Source organism: Neovison vison, chromosome X, assembly GCF_020171115.1.
Source record: "Neovison vison isolate M4711 chromosome X, ASM_NN_V1, whole genome shotgun sequence".
Classification (NCBI taxonomy): Eukaryota; Metazoa; Chordata; class Mammalia; order Carnivora; family Mustelidae; genus Neogale; species Neogale vison.
In genome coordinates, this window is record NC_058105.1 from 127,997,954 (window position 1) to 128,017,474 (window position 19,521).

Sequence of the window (19,521 nt, forward strand, 5' to 3'; positions counted from 1 at the left end):
ATCTGTGGACCAAGCTTCCAAACATTTTCCACCATTGAGACCCCAATCGGCTTTCATCTTCCTTAGACGTGACCACGAAATTTCACATATTTCCTATATCAGTAACAAATTTCCGTAGGATTTCTGAATTCTGCAAGATTGTCAAGGTCGTGTTTTTTATATGAAATCCGTGTTTCCAAGAAACTGGATCTCGAAACTCCTCCCTCATTTCCTTCCATAAAAAAAGTGCTATTTTTTTTTCAAAGATTATTTTTAATTAGCAAAGACTCACGCTGTCCCCCTTTTGTTATCAACATGCAAATTTGGAAGATGATTATAGATGGGAAGCTGATTTCTATTTTGAGCTTGTGTAGGTTATTTTACCAAAGACATTCAACATACAGAGACATTTCTCATCAGCACATACACCTAAATCATCATTAACAGCACATTATGTAAATTCCTTTGTCTTATGAATTGTGTAGCTTTCTAAAAAAAAAAAGCCCCCCCCTTTTTTTCAAAATTCCTCCCTGCCTGTTTTTATTTCCATTTTTCAGTCTGGAGGAGTATTGCTATCTCAGGGGGGCATGAAGTCTTGGAATGCTTTGTCTTCCTTCTCACACTGTCCAGTGTTGGAATGGCAGCCCGATGCGGCTTCGTCATAATCGTTCTGGTAGCCGCTGTGCTAGGAGCAGTCTGCTCAATACAATCAGCCTGTCCCGCTTCCAAGGAGAAGCCGTGGTAATAGGTCTGGCATCACGCTCCAAGCTGTGGACCGGTCACAGCTCATAATGTGACAGCTCACGTAATGAAACCCGGAGGGAACATTATATAAATTGCACCATTGGGGGAGCAGAATGAGGACTTCTGTATCTTGAAAGGCCTTTTGGGTTTTGGCCATGGTCACTTGGGCTCAATTTGCATTTGAAAGCACCAGGCATTATGGACCTGTGTGTGTGTGTGTGTGTGTGTGTCTGTGTGCGTACATGTGCAAGAGGTTGTGTAAGTGCCCATCTGAATCAGGGCGTGCTCGGTGGTTCTTACACTTTGGGATGACCTTGATGAGGACTGATTCCAAATTGGAGCCTGTCTGAATTAGGGTGTCCTTGGCGCTCACACTTGATGAGAGGTGATCCCCAGCTGGAACTTCCTGTGTTACATCCTGACGATGGCGTGGCTAGATGCAAAGCTTATGATGGAGTTTTCCTGCTTGGGCATTCCCAACATGAGAAGTGAGAGCTCCGGGGGTCTCCATTTGCAGTCACTGTCATTTACAAGGGGGGCTGGCAGGTGCATGGGGAGATGATGCCATGATCTAGGTCTGCTGCTAAGTAGCTCCTTCTTGATGACCAGGCTGCTGAGAGATGTAGAGAACAGAGAGTCAGGCATCCATTGCCCTTTCACTCGGGGGGCATCTGTGATTATAAATGATACAAACAAGCTTCCTAGGAAAAACATTCAGGAAGCCTCTCGGATACTTGAAAATTTCAACGTATGTCCCTTGAATCACATTTTCCATGTTGCCTGATCATTGTCTGCTTTGGTAACATCTGTGAGACTCTTTGCAGTGGATTTTCGTACGTGTCTGGGATGGCTTTTGAAATTCCTCGTTTTATTCCCAAGATGGCTTATTAGCTCGGTTCAAAACTGATGATCAAGGGAAATTCCTTCCATCCTGTCCTGGAGTCCTAATTTTCATTTTTAAGTGAAGAGATGCAGAGAGATACCTGGGTGGCTCAGTGGGTTAAGCGCTTGCCTTCAGCTCAGGTCACGATCCTGGGGTCCTGGGATTGAGGTCCTCATTGGGCTCCTTGCTCAGTGGGGAGCCTGCTTCCCCCTCTGCTGCTCCCCCCGCTTGTGCTCTCTCTCTGACAAATAAATAAAAATCTTAAAAAAAAATAGAGATGCAGAGATGAACCATGAATACGGATTTCAGGATTATATGGAACTGAATTTATGAATGCATCACAGGTCCTGATGATGAGGACTAGCGTAGGGGCTAAGTTTTTGAATTTGAATGTTCAGATAGTTTCTTTATACTCTAGTTCTGAGCTCATTATGCCAGTAGATCTGCTATTCAACGTTTTGTGATTCAGAGGGACACAGAGGAGTTCTGTCAATCCATTTGGTAAAGGGACTGGCATATAGACTTAAATATAATGATATAAAACTTACATAAATATAAGTATAATATATGCAATGTGATTATAGGCCTATGGCATAAAAATATGTGATATGTAAAATATAATATCTAATACTGAAGATAAATATAAATACTTTGGTTTTCCTTGATCCTTTTCCTTTCAACGATTTCCTAAACCCATAATGTTTCCTTTGCACCAGCAGAGTACTTGTTGCTTTTCTCCCTAATTTAATGCTGCTTTTCTGCCGAAATATATATTTCAGAGTAGAATAAAGGGGCAATTGTATCTAGTTACGAAGATGCTTTTACATTATTTATGAGTTATTTATGCCCAAGTTAATTTTGTTCTTCTCTGGAGGACATCAATAAACTCAACTTTTGAGTAAATGACCTTGAAACATATGCAGGCACAAGGTGAGTCAGCCATAACTGTGGGCATGTGACCTGTTTCTATAAATTTCTATTGGAACCCAGTCCACACTGTGGCATTTATTTATTTATTGTCTGAGGCTCTTGTATACCTGCTGGGCCAAAATCAAATGACTGTCCCAGAGCACAGGGCCTGGAAAGCCAAACATATTTCTTCTTTGACTGTATACCATGAGATTTCCCATCCATACTTGAGGACACGGCTTGATTCTTTGGAGGGTGGCAGGGCCATTCATGAAGAACATCTTGGATTCACAAATCAGTCTTGAATATTAATATAAAATAAATTATGCATGCACGTACACACATGTGTATGATACATGTATGTGCAGATATGTGCATTATGTATGTACACATATACATAAGATATATGTGCATACATGTTTTCACATGGAGAACATCTTGGATTCACAAATCAGTCTTGAATATTAATATAAAATAAATTATGCATTCATATATAATACATGCATATACACATATATATGAGCCATGTGTGTGCACAGAAGACGTGTATTAGGTGTGTACACACATAAATAAGATACATGAGCATACATGTTTTTACATGGAGAACATCTTGGATTTACAAATCAATCATGAATATTAATATAAAATATGCATTCATATATAATACATGCATATACACATATATATGAGCCATGTGTGTGCACAGAAGACATGTGTATTAGGTGTGTACACACATAAATAAGATATGTGTGCATACATGTTTTCACATGGAGAAATCTTGGATTTACAAATCAATCATGAATATTAATATAAAATAAATTATGTATGCATATATAATACACACATGTACACATACACACGTGTATGATACATGTGTGCACAGATATACGTGTATTATCCATGTACATGCATATACATAAGATACGTGTGCATACGTGTTTTCACATGGAGAACATCTTGGATTCACAAATCAGTCATGAATATTAATATAAGTTATACATGCATCTATGACACACACATGTGCACACATGCATATGATACATGCATGTGCACAAATGATACACGGATTGTGTATGTACACACATAGATAAGGTATGTACATGCATATTTTCACATGGAGAACATCTTGCATTCACCAGTCATGAACATTAGCATAAAATAAATGATGTATGCACATATACTGCACGCATACACATACATGTGCACATAATACACGTGCACACATGATGCATGTACTAGACATGTGCACACATACACACAAGCTACATGTGTGTGCATGTGTGTTTTCACATTAGGAATTCCATTAATGCCTCCTCTACACTCTTTTAGACATAGAGCTGGTGTTTGTAACCTGCAACATGGTACTCATGCGTGGGTGGGATCTGGGAGCCCTTGGGAATGTCACCTGTGACGTCTCCATGCACCCAGGAGAGATTTGACGACCATCCACACAGCATGTGTGGTGCCACAGACACACACCTGTTACCATGCCTCCTCTTCAACTGTTGTAGCAATAATTCTGACGGCTGCGTCTCTTAGGACTCAGGCTCCCAATTAAGGACCGGTGTGGCCATGCCCCCGTCCACTTGTTTTGTCATCTAGAAGAAAGAGCACTTGATCCAGTGCGCGCAATTATCGTCACTTCATTCTGCTTCACTAAACTTTTGAGCAAAGGGCATTGGGTAAAGTTAGAGTCAAGGAGTTCATTGATTCCATTTTTGGTGTGTTTGAGAATTTGAGAGCAAGAAAATTCTGACTCAGCATGCTTTCTTGAAGTGGATAATTAATATCCAAAGGGAATGGGGCTGTTTTGTTTTTCTCTGGCAGGTTGTTGGATGTCCTACTTGGCACGCTGTGGTAGTAAATATTAACAAACTACATTTCACTTGTAGATGATTGAGGATCTTTCGCTTAAGCGTGTTCCTTTACATGCCCTACTTCTTTCCCTTTTTATAGCAACTGCCGAAACAGGAGTGTCTGTGGAATCCCTCAAGATGAATTTATTTAACCATGACGTGGGGCAATGGGGAAAGGCAACATTTAGGACTTGGGTGGGGCAGAATGTAACTGAACCCATGCAAGCATGGTTAATACAATGGACAGCAGCACTGTTCCTTATCCCTTTACAAGAACCTTCAGAGAGTCTTTTATATGCAGTTGGCAGTGGACGTAGAAAACTTTCCTTCTTCCCTGTTCCAAGCACAACGCATGGCGCAAAGGAGATTCTCAGGAAGGCCTGGGGCAATGCAGATCAGCACGCTCAAATGCGTAGTGTTGAAGTGGGGTGAGGCCCCGTCCTGGCTAAGTAGACCACGTAGGTAAGGAACTGGACTACCTCTTACCTCCTCTTGTCCATTCAGCTCAGAAGGGGAGAGAATGAGCCTGCAGGAAGCCAATGTCATCTGACTCTGGGAAGGTATCCTTCTGTGCCTAAAGCTTCCCTGCACACAGTAGAGCTGACCAGCCTCTGAGAGGATGCAACTTTTTTCTATTACACAGAAAATTGTTCTGCATGTCTTTCTTAACGTGATGACATCATTGCAGAACATATGTTTTAGTAAGGGGGATTCTGACCACCCATTAGGATGTTTGTGCTGGGGAAGGTATCCCACATCATAATGCTGGTCTCTGACAGCAGCTGGGGGTCCTACAGTTCTACCTAGAGACAGGGTCAGATCCCGCAGGGTAAGGGCTCAGTCCTGCAAGACTGCCCTCCTTACACGTCACATGCCAATGGCAAGTTCACACTGTTACTTGTGCTTCTGACCCACAAGCTGTATAGATCAGAGGTTCCAACGATGCTCTCCTTGGGTTCTATTAATCTGTGAAAGCAGTTGATCCACAGAACTCAAAAAGAAACATGTTATTCTCTTCATTATAGGTTTATTATTAAGGGCTACAACTCAGGAGTAACCCAGTAACATATGGACAAAGGGTATGGCATGCTCATAGTCTCTCCAGGTCTTCTTCTCTCCCTAAGCCCTCCCCATCTTCACCAACCTGTAAGCTCTCTGAAACCCATTCTTTTGGGTGTTTATGGAGGTTTCTTCATTACTCAGACTTGACTGATTAAATCATTGGGGCTGGTGACCGATCCAGCCTTTAGCTCTTCTCCCCTCCCTGAAGTTTGAGGTAGGTAGGTCAGAGCCAAGACAGAAAGTTCCACTTCTAATCAATCACACAGGTGTCTCTGCTAGCTACCCGCTTCCCTTCCTAGATACTTGCCAAAAATTGCCTCATAACATAACCAAAACACCTTCATTGCTCTCAACACTCAGTAAATTCCCAGGGTTTTAGGAGCTCTATGCTAAGAAAGACGATCAAATAAATTTTTCTTCCTATAAATCCCAGTATCACACTCAGGAATCCAGGCATTTTATTTTTATCCACAGATGAATGAGTATTATTTTCTTCCTTGAATTTTGCAAACCTGGAATAAGAAGAAAATAAATATGGTGTCTTAGGCCATTTGTCTATAGGTAACAGGCACTTGGAGGCAAAGCAGTAGTTCCTCCTTCCCCCAATTCTTGTTCTAGTCTCATATATATGCACAGAAGAATATAAATTATTTAGCATTGACTTATCTGTAATTAAGTCTTCTAAATGGACTAGTATTTTCGCCGCTATATTTTCTTCTCAATTACTTAGAAAATTCAAGCCTTCCTTGGGGAACACTTGGTTTTTCACTTGTGCTTTTAATGGTAATTGATTGGCTTGTTCCAATGATGCTGTTCTGGGAAGAAGGTTAACAAACAAAATCTGGCGAGGTGACAAGGCAAGGGTGTCGGGTGAATGAAGAGTATTCTGAGGTCAAGATAGGTGACCTCACAAATTTCTTAACCTTTCCAGAGTTAACCGATTCATGAGGGAGGTCAAGTTTACCACGGGACAGGGGCGGGCCACAGAGTCATCGTTTCACAGCAGGTGTTCTGGTAGGATTTACATGCCTTTTATAATCATGGCTTCATTAGAAATCTCCACTAATTTAATATCTCAAGCAGTCTCCCGTTGAGTGTGGAACCCAACCGGGGGCTCAGTCTTAGAACCTTGAGATCATGACCTGAACTGAGACCAAGGGTCAGATGCTCCATGGGCTGCAGCCCCCAGGCGCCATTAATTTAATTGTTTTGATAAGATATCACAAGTTGCACGTTAAAAATATTTAAACCCAATACTTGCTCAAAAATTAATGAATGAGGGCAACGGCAGCTGACCGTGCATGACTGTCCTTTATCATTTTATGTTTGGAAACATCAGATTATCGTGCCAACGTGTCCCGATACCGATCCCGTTTCACCACCACCAACATTGAAAAAGCATCCCCATTTCTGTGGTTTTAACTCTTAGAACCAGTCTCAGAAATGGTGTGACGTCAACCATCGCTTACATTTTTTAAAAGGAGCAAAACGTTATTGAGTTGGGATTCCAGTGTAGCTGACCAGAATAAGAGTGGATTTAAGGAGGAAGTCCGTTTAAAGCAATTTCATCGAACGTGTGTGGTGGTGTTTGAAGGCGTTCTCAACGGTGCTGCCTTCTTGTTTTTGTGTCTCTGAAAAATCCTTGGTTTGATCTATTTTAAAGAGTCAAGATAGGTGTGGTGCCGCAGACACAATCTTCTTCTTCTTTTTTTTTTTTTTTCCCCCTAAAGAACTTACCAAATAATTTGACTGTTCAGGGCTGAGAAAACAAACACCAGCTCTAATGGTGCACGTGTCCTCCCCAAAGCTCTGTGCTAGATGCTCGATGATCTCTCTTCTTCTTTTCTTATGAGCCCTGTATTTGGAAATGCAATGGCATTCTTGCACATCCAAAAGGCACCATTCTGCTGTTCTGTACCTTTGCCTCCTCTGTGTTTCTTAAAAAACGAGTGATCATTACGTTCCTCTGTTGCTACTCTTCCTCCCAGGTAGGATTTTCTCATGGCTGCTGTAACAGATGATCACAACCTTAACGGTCTGCACAGCACACATGAATGAATGCAGCTCTGGATGCCAGTTGTTGGGGGCAAACACCCAAGTGTTCCCCTGGGCTGGTGCCTCCTGCAAGTGCTAGGGGAGGACATGTTTTCTTGCATTTTGGCACATCAAGGGGTGGCCATCTTTCCTTGCCTCCTGGCTCCATATTCCTTTTCACCTCTGTACTTACTGGTCACAGCGAGTCCCATCTTCTTCTCTGATGCCCTGCTGCCTTCTTCTAGTAAGGAACTTGTAATTCCTCTGGGCTCACCCAGTTCTAACCCCATTTTGCCATCTCATGGTCCTATATTTAATCACATAGGCAAAACCCTTGTGAAGTCCTTTGCTGTGGAAGGTTATATATACTTGATTCTCGAACAATATGTGCCTGAACTTCTCAGGTTCACTGACACATACAAATTTTTTTTTTTAAAGAAGATTTTATTTATTTGACACAGAAAGAGAGAGAAAGTACAAGCAGGGAGAGTGGAAAGCAGAGGGAGAGGGAGAAGGAGACTCTCCACTGAGCAGAGAGCCCGATGCAGGGCTTGATCCCAGGGCCCCGAAATCATGACCTGAGCTGAAGGCAGATGCTTAACCAACTGAACCACTAAGGCACCCTGAATTTCTTTTTATCAATATAGCCTTGTAAATGTATTTTCTCTTCCTTGTGATTTTCTTAAGAACGTTTTCTTTTCTTTAGCTTACTTTGTTGTACAAATATAGTACATAATACATAGAAAGTACAAAATACGTGTAAACTGACTTTATGTTTTTGGTAAGGCTTGCAGTCAACAGTTGGCTGGAAGTAGGTATGTTTTGGGGGAATCAGAAGTTAAAGGTGTATTATCAATGTACAGGGGTCAGTGTCCCATAGTTCCAGGATCAAGGGTTCTGGGGGATTTGGATATGCATGACTTTGGGGACGTGCAATCTTTAGTCTGGCATGTATAGTTGGCCATGATCTTGGGAGTGCCTGGAGATGAACCTCAGCTGTCCTCATCAATGACCTCCACGACATCCGTCTCCTTCCTTGGGATGCTCTTTTCATGTGTGATGGGCTCTTGTTTCTCCTTCTCCTTCCCGAGGCTGTTTCTCAGTCTTTAAGTAAGAACCCTTCTGACTTCTCCTTCACTGACATTTAGTTTAGCTCTCACTCACAAGTATACGCACTTAGCATGCTCCTTCCTTCTTTGCTGTCTTCTTCTGGAGTCCTACCCTCTGTACTTGAGGATGGGTGGGTCTGGAAGACACCTCCCCTTGTGTCAACAAAGACTGGGGACTACTGGGATGGCCTTTGGTGACTTGGGCAAGGTCCCCATTGAACCCCATTTCTCATATCCTTCCACATGCTCTGTCCTGGGCAGCTTGAACCCTTCAGAACCTTTCAGAATCAGCAGTGTTGACTCAGACCCTCATGTGTTGTGATGTGCTTGCTGACCTTTCTTCCTGTATCTGAGTTTCTGAAAAAATCCTGTTCCATCTAATGTCATGATGTCACCTGAATGTCATTTCCCACGGAAGCCTTTCTCCTCCATGAGGATCATTTATTGAAGAGGGCATCTTTGTTAATCTGCATTCTCTTCCTTATTTGCTTAAATGTCTGACTTCCCAATGAGCCTGAAAAATCCCTCAAATAGAGGAAATATTTTCTATTTTTTTAAGATTTTATTTATTTATGTGTCAGAGAGAGAGAGAGAGAGAGAGAGCGAGCACAGGCAGGCAGAGTGACAGCAGAGGCAGAGGGAGAAGCAGGCTCCCTGCTGAGCAAGGAGCCTGATGCGGGGACTCGATTCCAGGACACTGGGATCATGACCTGAGCCGAAGGCAGCTGCTTAACCCACTGAGCCACCCAGGCATCACAGGAAATATTTTCTATTATGGTAACTACCACCCCATCGGACACAGTGCCCCTACACAGTCCAAAGCGAATTACTGAATTAATTGAATTACTACCTAATTATGGAATTTATTGAACTAATAACACAAGAACGATGAAGTCAGTCGTTGGTGACAGTGTTATGACTTTGTCCATCTCTCATAAATATATTCATTCCATAGCATGTGCATCTCGGTATGAGGTATATTATAATGGATTACAAAAGAAGTCATTGAGCTTGAGGATTCTTTGTTACTGTCTGCTAGAATTTATTCACATGCATGTAGAGTGGTCAAAAGAGGGCCAGGTTTCCTAATGACCATACCCTATCCTAATGCTTCTGGGCAGCCGTGGATGCAGCTAGGAAGATGAGAATGAAGTTCTCCCTGAAGCACAGAGACTTATCATGACTGTCGCTTGGAGGGAGACAGGCACAATATTGGTGCCTCCTAATGCAATAGTGTTTTCCCCAGGAATGCTTTACCTTCACTTGACTTAAAGAAAAATGTAAGCTAGGGTAGTGGAAATGAACCGATAACCTTGTGCTATTGCATAGGGCTCTGCTCCAGGGGAGATCCTGAAGAATAAAGCTTTCAGAATTACATCAAGAAATCAAAGTGAAGATTGAAAAAAAACAATGCTGTCAGCAGTTTAGACTTTGTGAAGGTCATGGGGAGAATGCTTATCTGGAGTTTACAGTGACTCTGATCTCTCTTTGTTTTTGTTGTTTTGTTTTTAATTTTTTAGGAAAATCATAGTCAAAGATTGTTTTCTTCTTAACAGTTTCTGCTGCTACTTTTATTTAGAAACGTAAACAAATGTATGTAGCATTCATTATCTACGATAAGAGGACATATCCAGCATTCCACTGCAAGCCTGTCATTACGGTTTAGTGTAGCACTCACTCATTTGCATATGTACTTAGCACTTTTGTTCTTTGTAGGTTTCTTGTCTTAGAGTCTTTTCAAATTGAACCTGGTTCCTAAAGATACACATCCATTGTTCAAACACAAAATGAGGTGAATTTATTAAAAACTTAAAGGGATCTTAGTGACAGGACATTCATCTATTTTAGTCATGTCTTGTAAGCTCTGAAAAGGTGGATACTTGTCTTTAGTGTGATAACAGGGAGTCCTAAGGGGATGTCTCTAGGAAGACAGAAAGGGACCTCATTCACAGCCTGGTAAGCTGAGAAGAAGCTACCTACTCCTCCCCCTTGTTTTTACACTTGGCTTCAGCTGGATCTTTGATGGTGTCCCTGTGATGTGCACTTGCCTTTTGGTCCTGAGGGAGAAGCACCTGCTTTCTCCACCTGCTTGACCTGAGAGGTTAGGATTCAGATGGTGAGTAATGAGTACGGAGAAGGCTGAGCTCAGTGAGAGCCATCTGAGCAGATGAAGTTCATGTGAACCAACACTGATCAGATGAGGTTGGTGTGAACCCAACACTGAACAGATGAGGAGGGTGTGAACCCAACACTGAGCAGATGAGGTTGGTGTGAACCCAACACTAAGCAGATGAGGGTGGTGTGAACACAACACTAAGCAGATGAGGGTGGTGTGAACCCAACACTGAGCAGATGAGGAGGGTGTGAACCCAGCACTGAGCAGATGACGAGGGTGTGAACTCAACACTGAGCAGATGAGGGTGGTGTGAACCCAGCACTGAGAAGAGGAGGAGGGTGAGAACCTGGCACTGAGCAGATAGGAGGGTGTGAACTCAACACTGAGCAGATGAGGAGTTGTGAACCCAACACAGAAGATGAGATGTTCTGAACCTGACATTGAGCAGATGAGGAGGTGTGAACCTAACACTGAGCAGATGAGGGTGGTGTGAACCGGACACTGAAGAGATGAGGAGGTGTGAACCAACACTGAGCAGAGGAGGAGTTGTGAACCCAACACAGAAGATGAGATGTTCTGAACCTGACATTGAGCAGATGAGGAGGTGTGAACCTAACACTGAGCAGATGAGGGTGGTGTGAATCTGACACTGAAGAGATGAGGAGGTGTGAACCAACACTGAGCAGAGGAGGAGGGTGAGAACCCATCACTGTGCAGATGAGGAGGTAGGAACCCAACACTGAGAAGATGAGGAGTTGTGAACACAATACTGAGGAGATGCAGCATTGTCAACCTGACACTGAGGAGATGAGGTGTGATGAACCCAACACGGAGGAGATGAGGCGTTGTGAACCTGACATTTAGGAAATGAAGTTCGTGTGAATCTGGCACTGAGCAGATGAGGAGGGTGTGAACCTACACGAGCAGACGAGGAGGGTGTGAACCCCACATAGAGGAGAAGAGGAGAGTGTGAATCTGACACTGAGCAGATGAGGGCATCAGCATCAGTGAGCACCCACCCAGTGACCAGACAAGGTACCCCACATGCACACTGGGAAATTACAATATCTGGGTTTGTTGTCTCTTAACATTGCATTAAAAATCACATAAGGAGCAGGACTTGAAATTTTAACCTATTCCATTTTTTTAATGACTCCTTCAAAGCCCTTGACACTCATGGGAAGTGGTTTACACATAGGATGGCGTGATCTTGTCTTTGGGATGACATTACCGGAAACCTTATCCCCTTCTCCTGAGTATATTAAGATTTTATATTTTTTGTCCACAAAATATGCCTGATTTTCCTTTCCAAGCCATCCTCAGCATTTTTTTTTTTTTATTTTTTAAGGTATTAAGGTATAGGAGCTTTATTGGCTCAGGCCTTCAAAAGCTTGACTTGATATTGTCTCTTTGCCAGTCCCATGGAATGTAGTGTTCCTCGGTTTTACCTGAGTTATGTGAGCTGTGATAGTGTTCTCACACAAGTGACAAGATCAATGGATGCTTAGCATTTCTGTATTTTACTCATTTTTAGGAGAAGTCCATAGGGAGATGTGTTTCTCTTGCTCATGCATGATCTTGAATGATGGGCACACTCGTGATGATGGTGACTGTCAGCACATTGCAATACCTGATTTGAAAGAAAATGAAATAGTCAGGGCCTGCCAGAATAATTATGGATGGATTTGCTGGCTCTGTGGCTTTCAACCTTCCTTTCACATGAGTGGTCCTATTTGACGGGTTAGGCAGAGATATCTTGTCTGTTTTCCTTGGGTAGAAATTGAGTTCTAAGGAAGTGAATTGTTTGCCAGGAAAATCACTGTGGGCTCTTGTTCAGTGATTGTCTTCTCCATTGGGTCCACGAGGATCCCAGGAGATGTTGACTTCTTACAAGTATAGAGAGACAAAATCAACAGATGAATCATGTGATTTGCTCCGGTATCAGAACTTAGTGGGCGAACATGATCACATCCGATTGTGCTACAGGATGTCATCAAGCCTGCCTTTTACCTCAGGGGGTCATGGAAACCATAGTAATATTCAAAAACACCGAGGGAGAACGTGAAGGCCTGGCCAGGGCCATGGCGACATCTGAAATCTGTCAGCCCCCGTCATTGTCCCACTTTCTAAATGTCAGGTGTGTCATGTGTCAACTTTGTAGATTCTCTCCTGGTGTTCTTTGAAAATGTCCAGAGGTTCTCCTACCTCTAAGCAGTTTTTCATGTTCAAAGGACATGGTTCTGTATGAGTAATTGGTTATTTGGCAAGAAAATAAATTTGGGCCTTCCTGTGCAAGAAATAAACATGTACCAAGATATTTCATGATGCTTGTGGAATCAAAACAATGACAGATGGTATAGGATGTTATTTACGTGCATAATATGAGGGGAATTGTGTGCCCTCAAATACCGTTATTTCTTATTCTTCCCGTGCCATTCTTGTGCATTCTATGTCCTGAACCCAGCGTTCTCGCTCTGGGCTATCAACCGTAACATAGGCTGACAATCAGATAGCTTTTCTTCTGTGCTAGGACCTATTCCAAGTGCTTTTTGTGCACTAACTCGATCATTTCAACTTCTGTATCTAGTACTTACCATTCATATTGGTTTCTTGTGGCAGCTGCGACAAATTACTACAACCCAGTGATTAAGGCAACACACACTTATGACATTATACTTCTGGAGTTCATAAGTCCAAAGTGAGTCTCAGGGAGCTAGAATCAATAGGGCAGCAAGGCTGCATTTCTTCCCAGGCTCTAGGGGAGAATCTGTGCCTTTGCCAGAGATCCCAGAGCCTGCCCCAATCCTTGGCTCATTGCCCCCTTCCTCTGTCTCCAGAGCCACTGGCTTTGGTCCTTCTCATGGTGAGACCTTTGTGATTCACTCTCTTCTGAGTCCTTGTTCCTGATAACAATCCCCATCCTTCCATTGGGTCCACCTGGGGGATCCAGGATCATCCCCCTATTTCCAGATCAGGAGATCAGCACCCATTATTCTATCTGCAACTTTGATTGCTATTTTGCATGTAACGTGATATATTCAGAAGCTCTGGGGATTAACACGGGCATATCTCTGGGGGGGGGGTCATCATTTCAACTACCACACAAGTACAATCCTTACTTTAGAGGTGAGGAAACTCAGTGCTGAAGGTTGAGTGACGTCTCCGAGGTCACAGGGTGGCTGTGTGGTGGAGGTATGGGAAAGTATGGCCATAGAGTGAAGCAGGAGGCCATTGTCAGGGTTTGCTGTGGTCTGGAGGTAGGACACATACTGACCTCAGATCCTTGTGCATCCAAAAATCACTCGGGAGCTGCCTTTTGACCTTCAATATGAAGGAACAGGTACAAGGCAATGGGTTATAAGTAATGGGAGAGCAGGGGAGGTACAGAGGAAAGTGAAATTAACATGAACAGTGAAACAATATTGAACCAGACATTTTAAGCCAAATCTGAACAATTTTCGAGTCCTAGATTGTGTGTGCAGAAACAGCAGGTACCAACGTCCTCAAAATCTTAATTTAGTGGGTGCTCTTTTTTCCCAACAAGACTTAGAAATTTTAAATGAACTGTCAAAAGAAAAAGGTGTCTAACGATTACCTACACTCATCCGTGGAGGGTACCATATGCCCCTCTCCCCGCTTTGGCAAGCGCTTTGATCGTGGCTTCAGACACGCGTTAATTGCTTCCGCAAACTTGTAAATAATATTTCCACAACACGAACGGGAAACTTTCTCCGTAATCCTTTTTGATTCGCCGATTGTGGCTTTTCTTTTAAATACTCAGTTTTGCTGATGTATTTTAAGAACTCAATTAAATTACAGAGGGATTGATTTGAAGTCAGCAACCTCTTTATATTAACACTGCCAAATATCCTTTAATGTGAAAATGCTGAGAGGCACCAGAAAATTTAAAACTCAGTTAACACCGAGGGGTTATATTATTGAATCGTTTTGGCTCTATTGCGTAGCATGCCGTCGCATCCGAAAAGACTTCATACCCTCGCGGTTAAGAGCGTAGGGTTTAGAAGACAAAAAAGAAATGGCGTGAAGCCTAGAGCCACATTTTTCTCCTTGGACAGGTGTCAACTCTATATGGATTTTTATTGCCAATCTAACAATAGATTTTTATTACCAAGGAAGAACCTGTATTTACACATCACTATCCCCCAAACTTCGCAGCTTACGTTAGGGTTCCCTCTTTGGGGCGTACATTTTATGGGTTTGCGCAGATGTAGAATGACCTATATCCAGCATGACAGCATCATCCAGAATACGTTCATGACCCCAAATTTTCTCAGTGCTCTCCCTATTCATCTCTCCCATGCCCACCCCAAGCCCTGGCAACCATTGATTCTTTGATTGTCTCTCTGGTTTTACCTCTTCCAGAATGTCCTAGAGTTGGAATCAAAGACCATGAAGCCTTTACAAATGGCCTTCCTTCACTTAGTAATGCACATTGAAGACTCATTCACAGTTTTTCCATACATAGCTGGATTGCTTACTTCCTTTTAACCCTGACCGCTCTTCTGCTGTCTGGATGGACCCCAGTTTACCCATCCACCTAGGGAGGGACATCTTGGTTGTTTCCCAATGTGGGCCAGTATGAATAGAGCCGCTATTAACACCCACGTGTGGGTTTTTGTATGGATGTAAGTCTTGGACTTCTTTGGGTAAACATCAGGGAATGTGATTGCCATAATATGTATAATTTGTCATCTTCTGGAAATGGGAAGACGCTACTGTTCATCTTGACTTCTGAAACCATAATGTGCATCAGGAATGAGAATGCCCTGGGCAGCATCATTCTTCCAAAGACAGTGGCAGCATGTGTGCCAAAGGGATTAATCAGAGCTATTTTTAGGGTAGCATTTCTCGCACGGAAAACAAGCAAATAAGAGGAGGCATATGGAAGGACCCATTGTTCAGCAGACCACTCCGTGGACCTCTGTTCTTTGGATAAGGCTGCTATGGTAGGCACTGCGAGCTTGCTGACCTCCCCTTCCACGGTCAACCATGTCCTAGTGATGGATCTCTCCCATGGCGAGCGTAAAGGAGGAAACTCACATCGCACATTGTGGACGTTACAGAAAATTACATCTCTCCCTTGTCATCTGCTTTCCTTCCCCTCCATGTAAATGTTTTCCACAGCTTTGCAACCTTCTATCCCTGTGTAAGCGTCTCTTCTGGGGGAAAATGTATGGGATTTAATTTTCTGTAGATGTAATCCTAAAATTGGAAAGTTAATCCCGCAGTACTGTGTAGATAAGCCGTGGACTTTTCATTTGCAAATGCAAGGATATGGAAATCGTCATAGATGGCTGATATATTTTGGATAAAAGACTAAGGGGCCGGAGAATGTCTGTAATTCTGAATGAAGGCGCTGTCGGGCGTTTTTGCAAAACAGCTGTATCGCATTCTTCTTTGATAGGCAGCTCTGTTCAGTAGTTTCTTTTCTGTACTTTTCAAAGTCATCTTTGTGCTTCTTACCCTGGGGAAAGGAAGGGGGATTGGCCCCGATGATATGGTTGCTCTCCTGGTTGGAGAGATAGGCTCTTCTTCCATCCCACGTCAACATTAGTGTTGCTGCTGCCTTGACAAGGGATTGTGGTGTAGGGAAAACACCAGTGACTTTGGCGTCTATCTCTGCTCTTTACTCCATTGGATTTTAGAGACTGCTTACTCTCATGTAGGATATTAGCACATTCTTTGGCTTTGGAGCCTGGTCAGGAGACCTGCAAACAGTCTGTTCCACTAACTGTCCTGTTGTCTAAACATATACATGAGGTTCTTACTCAGGTTTAGATGGTAGACCCCAGCCTCAGTGGAAACACTGGGGCCATTAGGGGGCCGTTTTGGCAGCATATGATGGGCAGGACGCAGCAGTCTTGAACTGATTGGATATTAATTTAGGAACTTTGAGAGCTCAGTGTTGGCACATATTCGAAGCACGACACTCGCCCTCGTTCCTGGGGTCAACTTCCTCTTCTGCGTGAATTTACGCTCTTTGCCCTATATCTTAGTTATCTAAAAATCGTTTTAATCTAGCCGTATTAGATGCATCTCCGCTAGATAAAAACGAGAGAGAAAAAGAGATACTTGATGACAAGCTCTGTAAGAAGAATGCAGTAATACACGAAATATATTGGATCAAGCTACGTCCTAAATGACTTTGGAAAGCATTTACTTGGAGCTAATGAAATTGCATGTCATAGAGACCTCTCTCCATGCTTCCGGGTGGGGGAACGGCCCACGATCTCACGCCACCCCACCATTTCTCTCTAGTTGATTTGCTAGTGCCGGTTCTTGGATTATGTGCGGAGCTATTTTTGTCGGAGTAAGAAAAATAAGTCATTTCCACAGTGATGGAGAATTCCATGTTTCTCTTCACCTGGGATCGATCTTGCTATCTCTTCCAAAACCTTGGCTCCGCTGAAGTTCTGCAGAACCACACATTTTCCATCCTGTGTGGCAAAGTACTGCCCTTTGCCCCACTCCTCAGGAAACTGAAGAAATTTATTCGGGAGGAATTCAACCCAGACAAGAGGCACCAGGCCCTTGAAGATTAGTGCAGTGAACCTCGAGCATTTAGACTCAAAACTAGGGAATTGGATATAGTTTGCTTGCCAGTGGCCCGTCAACCTTTTCCCTTGCCCTCTCCCCCAACCCAGGGTAACAGCCACCGGACTTGCACAAAGCAATATTGGAGCATTCTTTTTTATGGGGAAGCTGAACAGGCAGTTCCTTCTGAAAAGGATCCCACAAAAGGCATTTGAAGACCCTTTGAGTAAATTGCTTTTTCATTATACAAAGGTCCACCTGCTGAAAACCCCCACATAGAGCTTATTCTCAAATGAAAAAAGATAGTCTTTTTTTTTTTTTAAAGATTTTATTTATTTATTTGAGAGAGAGAGAGGGAGAGAGAGAGAGCATGAGAGGTGTAGGGTCAGAGGGAGAAGTACAGTCCCTGCTAAGCAGGGAGCCTGATATAGGACTCGATTCTGGGACTCTGGGATCATAACCTGAGCCAAAGGCAGTTGCTTAACTAACTGAGCCACCCAGGCACCCCGAAAAAAGATAGTCTTACTCCTACATATTCTAGCAAAAAACCTTCAGTAAGAGAGCTTCAAGATAGCCAATGAAAAAGAGTTATCAGGATCAGGACACAAAGCATCAAACAGAAAACACACCTAAGAAATCTCTAATCTATAACCGAAATATTGATCCTTCAAACAAACGAGCAAAAAACAAATGAGGATCCTATGAAAAAGTAACAAAATAGGCACGCTTTTAAAACTTGGATGGAAAAATAAATAGGAGTCTATTTCCTATTGGTAAAAGCTAATGAGAGCGTGATAGAGAAAAAGGAAAGAAAATTAAAAGTCAATCCAAGTTACACGCAGTGATTCAGAAAAGAGGTAGAAATGAGCTCTAAGTAATTTAATTTTCCCTTAGCATTCAAAGATCTGAGCTTCCTGATTTTGTGGGGAGGGGGGCACTGGATGTCCAATAGGTGAATGGAACGGAAATTGCTCCCAAGCACCGTGTCCTGGGATTTCCATGAAGGAGATGCAGAGAGGTTGGGATCCTCAGACCAGTTGGAGAAGCATAGAAACAAAGACCACAACCATAAATAATCCAGAATTAAAATGCCACGGGACCCTTTGAAGTCTTTAGTGGAGGTTCAGAGACAGAGAATCCCTTTAGCAGCTGTAAGAAAAGTGACTTGGCAAGATAGATGTCTATCCTGAACCAAACTGTCAATTTGAAGTCAGAGGGAAGAATTTTTACTCCTGCAGGGTCTTGAAAGATGTGTTTCATGCCCTCCTCCTCGAAAACTGTGTGATTAGGTCTTCCTTCAAATAGCAGAGTAAATAACATGGAAAGCCGTGGTTTCCAAGGAAACAAAATGGACCTAGTGGAAGATGGTGGAAGAGACTGGGTCCCCGAGGAGCGCTGGGTGCACGGTGGGACAAAAAGGATCCTAGAGAGACCGATCGGGGACGGAAAAAAAACAGGAATAAAAGGAAAGAGGCATTTGACCCTGTACAAAGAGTACTTGGGATGGGCTACAGTTTTGTGAGGGCATTTAGAAAAATGGAACAGTAGGTACAGAAAAAGCATGAAAATGAAATCGTGAGGCTGTTACTGTGTCCAGAGAGAACAGATTCTTCCAGGAAGGAGACTTGACAGAGTACAGATCTTGGTTCAAGAGTCACCATGAATTCACCTGCTTACGATGATGCTCATGGTGAAGAGTGAGAGGCCCCAACATAGTGTGGTCCCTCTACTGGGATGGGAGGAGAAAGACGCCAGTAGGGTCGTGGTTGCCTATAGAAAAATGTTAGATAGCATCCAAAAATAACATATCAGCATATAATAGATCTCCCGAGACAGCTGTGGTCATGGTGAGACGGTGGGGCTTGTGTGTGTTGGCACACGGGGTTGCTGGTTGGTGTTACTGACCTTGTTTGAAGGATGCTCATGGATTTTAGGACTTTGTGTGGGTCTTTGTGGACACACAGTTTCTCTAAAAGCAGAAGCTAATAAAAGGTGCCAATCACATAGCATGTGTGGATGAGTAACCCTATCAGAAACAACACCATTTTGCAAATTCGGCGGGCCCTTAGCATGGCCTGGAGAATTTCAGAGATATGTGGTATCTGTGCCTTGTTCCCCCAGAGACTCTGGCCCACTGGGTCCTGGGTGCCTCCCATGAAGCGGGATTTTTCAGAGTTCTCCAAGGATTCAGATGGTCAAATTTGAAAACCGCGGGTCTCGAGTGGCACAGATCATTGCTTTGACTTAAAAATCCCATCCGCTCTTCCCTTCATC

The 19,521-nt window shown here is 43.1% G+C and overlaps 1 protein-coding gene across 3 annotated transcripts in view; it reads left to right on the plus strand.

Moving 5' to 3' along the window:
* The window catches only part of NLGN4X (neuroligin 4 X-linked), a 296,617-nt gene that overhangs the window by 38,939 nt on the left and 238,157 nt on the right, over positions 1-19,521 (plus strand). The gene's annotated exons all lie outside the window — the stretch shown is intronic.